This window comes from Mesoplodon densirostris, chromosome 1, assembly GCF_025265405.1.
Source record: "Mesoplodon densirostris isolate mMesDen1 chromosome 1, mMesDen1 primary haplotype, whole genome shotgun sequence".
Lineage (NCBI taxonomy): Eukaryota > Metazoa > Chordata > Mammalia > Artiodactyla > Ziphiidae > Mesoplodon > Mesoplodon densirostris.
In genome coordinates, this window is record NC_082661.1 from 56,805,600 (window position 1) to 56,811,042 (window position 5,443).

Genomic DNA, 5,443 nt, shown 5'->3' on the forward strand with positions numbered 1-5,443 from the left:
AAAAAATTTTGTTCCCCTAACAAGAATAGAGAAGGAGCTTCACATCTACTCCAGAATTTAAAGCCCTAAGGAACAGGTAGAGAAAGTGCATGGAAGGTCAAAGTGGAAACGCAAACTCTGGTGAGAAAATCCAAGGAAAACCAGGAGTTTCTAAAAGGATATGAGCCCATACATGACAAGCCCTAGATAATGAATAATCCTAGGTCCAAAAAGGAGCTAAGCACTGCCATAGAAGGAGTAAACCCTCAGAGGAAGAGGGCATCCTACATCACCTATACCAGACTCATATAGTTCCTAAACAGCAGCCTTACCTATGAGATTCAAATTCTTGCATGTTTTCATGGCAAATCCTAATTTTACCATCTTCCCAAAGGCCAAGCAGAGCCTAATTTAGTGTGACACTTTCATGTCCCAACTAGTTTTACTCCTCAGAGTGAGCTGGGCAGGACAGGAATAAAGACACAGATGTAGAGAATGGACTTGAGGACACGGGGAGGGGGAAGGGTAAGCTGGGACGAAGTGAGAGAGCGGCATGGACTTATATATACTACCAAATGTACAACAGATAGCTAGCGGGAAGCAACCACATAGCACAGGGAGATCAGCTCAGTGCTTTGTGACCACCTAGAGGGGTGGGATAAGGAGGGTGGGAGGGAGACACAAGAGGGAAGAGATATGGGGACATATGTATATGTATAACTGATTCAATTTGTTATAAAGCAGAAACCAACACACCATTGTAAAGCAATTATACTCCAATAAAGATGTTTTAAAAAAAGAACATCAAAATGAAATTTCAAATACATTAGGGTTTTTTCCCCTAAGCCCTGAAACTTTTGCTAGAAAATCCATGGCACTATGAAAGAATTTCTGCCTTCTAACAGAAATACTACAGTTCCCTCTATGGGTAGGAGAAATTCACCCATAAAATAAACTCCAGCCATTAGCCTCTTCTATGGGCAAGTGAAATCCTGGGTTTTCTCTTTGCATATCAGGAAGCTGGATGCATTTTCTTCCCAATCTCCTGTGATGGTAGATAGTATTCAAAGATGGCTGTCATCAATTGCCCTTCTCCCTGTATATGCAACTTGTCCCTTCATTAAGAGGGAGAGTCTATGAGAACCTGCTATATAACACAGGGAACTCTAATTCACTTCACGGTACAGTAGACACTAACACGACATTGTAAAACAACTATACCCTGATTTTAAAAAAAGAAAGAGAGAGAGTGTCTACTTCAATCATTCTATTTGAATCTGGACTGGCCTTGTAATTACTGGCATGTGAAGAACTGTCTTTGTTGAGTTTCAGTCCTCACTTTGAAGAAGTCTAGCAACTTTCCCTTCTGTGCTCTCCAAGGAAGCCAACCTCCACACCATAAAGAAGCTAGTAAGATTATTAAATGATAACACACAATGTGGAGACAGAGAAAGAGAGAAGGAAGGGAAAGAAAAAAGAAAGAGAGAGAGAGAGACAAAGAAAGACCATGTAGAGGTGCCAGACTTGTAAAGGAATTAACCTTAGACCTTCCAGCCCAGTCTAGGTCAGATGAGTAACCTAAGTGATGGCATTTCACCAGAAGAACTGTTCAGCTGAATCTTGCCTGGATTCCTGACCATAAGAAACAATAAATCTCTGTTATTTTAAGCCATTCATTTTAGGAGTTATTTGTTGTGCAGAAATAGAGAACCGAGACACAAGTCTAGACTTCATGATTTCAACCATTCTTTTGCCACCACTTCAACTCCCATGAAAGTTCCCAATTCAGTATAAATTAAAGCATTTATCTCCTAGACAATACCTTCCAGGACCTTCTGGAGAAGAGTAAACATATTTCTCTGTCCTCAGCTGGGCTTTGATTCCCCTGAACAATTCTTCCATATGTCCCTGGATCACTCTTTCATTCCTCACAGCAGCCATTACACACATTCACTATGTTTCCTCAGCCCTCCTACCCCTATTCTCACCTCCCTCAAATATAGGAAGAACTCACTTTCTGCTTCAAATAATAAATCAAAGTGGGAATTCCCTTAACCTCATCAATTTTCCCTGTTGGAAAGGGGACTTCCTGTATCACCAGTCTCATGGTGCCAGAATTAAGTATCTGATTGGTTCATATGGGAGAAAGGACTGGACATGCTCACTTCAACCCCTTCTCTCCTTGAGATCCATCTTCAGAGAGCACACATTGGCATCTGCTCACTGTTCTTGGCCCCAGAGTAAGGGGCCCATTCTCTTTGGGGAAGCTTGGATATGTCAAGCTGTCCAGCTCTATATGCCTGTCTAATACCTAATTCATGGCTAGAATATTAACAAGTCTCTGGACCCATACCTCACAGGGCGTTTTCCAGTCAACCCATCACTTATAAAGCTTCCACATTGAGTTTCATCTCTCTGCCTCATTGTGTGATTCTGCATTTGGTTCTGAATTCAGGGAACATGGTGTGGAGTGGGGAGAGTTATATATTGATTCCTTAATACCCCAGTGTTCCCCATATGTTTATTTGTAAACACCACCATCCTCTCCTCTCAACTTCAAAGAACAAATAATGTTCTTTTTTTCTTTTGGGGGCTAATGCCTCCATTTTTGATCTGCATCCCAACTCCTATTTCTCCCCACACAGAATGGGTCCCTTCCTTCAGGGCTGAGAACAGCTTAGTCTCTCTCCTTCATTTTCAAACTCTTGGACAGCATTGAATCTATCTGCCCAACAATTCTCTCTTGTATGAGAAATAATCTTCTCTTCACCTTATATCCACCTTAAATTGCTTCCTTATTTCTATGCTACCCTTCATATCTGGTTTCTTAAAGACTCATCTAGGGCTTCCCTGGTGGCGCAGTGGTTGAGAATCTGCCTGCTAATGCAAGGGACATGGGTTCGAGCCTGGTCTGGGAGGATCCCACATGCTGTGGAGCAACTAGGCCCATGAGCCACAACTACTGAGCCTGTGCATCTGGAGCCTGTGCTCCGCAACAAGAGAGGCCGCGATAGTTAGAGGCCCGCGCACCGCAATGAAGAGTGGCCCCCGCTCGCCGCAACTAGAGAAAGCCCTCGCACAGAAACGAAGACCCAACACAACAAAAATAAATAAATTAATTAATAAACTCCTACCCCCAACATCTTCAAAAAAAAAAGAAAACCACAGCTTAAAAAAAAAAAAAAGACTCATCTATAAACATAATCTTCTACCCATTATATCCCTTAGACTTTTCAATACACTGTAGTTTATCTTCCATTCCCAAAACGCCTCTGAAAATTTTTCTTAGTAAGGTGGGTAACTCCTGGGTCTCCTTTCCTTATCTTCAGTGGTCTCCCTACAGTACCAAATCATGGGGGTCATTCCTTTCTTTCTTGACTTCCATGACACCACTACACCTCCTTATCTTCCCAAATCTTTGTTGATTTATGCAATATCCCATTCACAGGTAGTATTTCCTCTACCTAACAATACTACCTGTAACTTTAATAACTTTCCCCAGAACACCAACCTTGGCTTTCTTATAACTCGGCAGATTCTGGTGGGACAATGACACTACTCATCATGGTTTAACTGTCATTAACTATTCCTGCTCAGATATCTATCACCACCTTTCTAAACTTGTATTCTAAGTTCTACCCACTTAATTCACTTATTTTTAATTACTTTATGACTCCTCTGGGAGTTCCCTAGCACAAAAAACTCAACATTTCATTAAAAACTTTATTTCCCCAAACCTGCTCATCTCTTAATTTTCCATTTATAGCTAATATCATCACAATCCAATTGGTCACTCATACTAAAAATGTCAGAATTATATTAGACTCATCCTTGTTCCTTGCACTTCATCAGCTATCAGTTACTGATTCGTGAGAGGTCTTCCTTTTAAATCTTTCTCAGACATGACCCCTCAGCTCTCTGATTCCATTGTCTTAATTGAAGTCTCCACCAGTATCCTGCAAATGGTTTCTTAGACACCAGAGGCATTTTCTCCCATCCATCCTATGCTATCACTATATTTAAAAATTTAAATTGCATCATTTCTCCCCTGTTCAGTCCTTCAGTGAATACCTGTTGTCTTTGGGACAAATCTAATCTCTTTTGTTTTGCAAGTGAGACCCATCATCATCTGGCTCCTCTATTGCTTTACCTGTACAACCTCATTTCCAACTTCTACCCTATATGTTCCCTGTAATACATCTAAGTGTATTGCTTGCACCTTCTTTCCGCAAATATATACACAAAGTGGCTCTCACACACCAGTGCCTTCTCATATGTTGTTCTTTCTATCCAGAACACATTCTCTCACCTGTGATATTCTAGTCTGCCTGGTGAAATTCTCATCATGCTCCCAAATCCTCCACTAATGTTACCATTTCTCTGATCATTTCCTCAAGCTTGTCTTCACCCTCATGCTAACAGAGATGGAAAATTTCTATTTTTACTTTTAAAATAACTACAGACCTCCATGATCACACTTACCAATTGTTTTATATTTCACTATCTTGTCTGTTTCCCATCTTGAAGATAGTTACTTTCATTTTTTGAAAAATATATTTATCAGGTACCTGCCTTTCTCAGACACTGTTCTAGGCTCAGGGAATAAATCACTGAACAAGCAAATGTCCCTTTCTAATAGAGCTTACATTCTAGTGTAAGAAGAAAGACAATTAACAATAAACATAATAAATATGTAAATTGTGTAATATGTTAAAAAGAACAGGGTAAAGGAAATTAAGAATGCCAGGGTTAACTAACACAACACTGTAAATCAACTATACTCCAATAAAAATTAATTTAAAAAAATAGCCCGAGTTGAAGGAGAGGAGGAGGGTTGATTTCAGTTTTAAACAAGGTAGTCAATGGTCACCGAGAAGGTGAGGTTTAAGCAAAGTCTCACAGAAAGTGAGAGTCAGTCATTCAGATATTGAGGGAAGATCCAATAAAAGAGCACTAAGTTGGGAGTGGGTCTGTCTTGTCTGGGAGAAATAAGGAAGAAAAAAGCTCTGCAAATAAACAGAGGACTGGATCTTGTAGGACCTTGTAGCCTCTGCACGGGCTTTGGTTTGGACTGGGGTAAAATAGGAAGACAGGGCAGGGTGTTTTGTGGAGGGGTATGACCTGACTTATGTCCTAAAAAGGTCTCTCTGGCTACAGGGTTGAGCACAGACTTTAGGGGCAAGGGTAGAATCAGGGAAACCAGTTAGGAGACTATTGCAGCAGCCCAGGTAGGAGGAATGAAAAAAGCATGAAGAAAGGAAGAAAGGAAGAGGAATAGGGGTGGCAGGTAACTTGGAGAAAGCAAAAAAGTGTATAAAGAGCAGAAATAATAAAATGGAAAAAGAAAGAAATGAACAAACAAACAAAGCCTCCCTGTGCAACTTTGAACCATTGGCTAACACATCAGGATGATATTCTGTCAGCTTCAGACTCACCAGTGTGCTGTTTAGTGGTCTGTTACTAA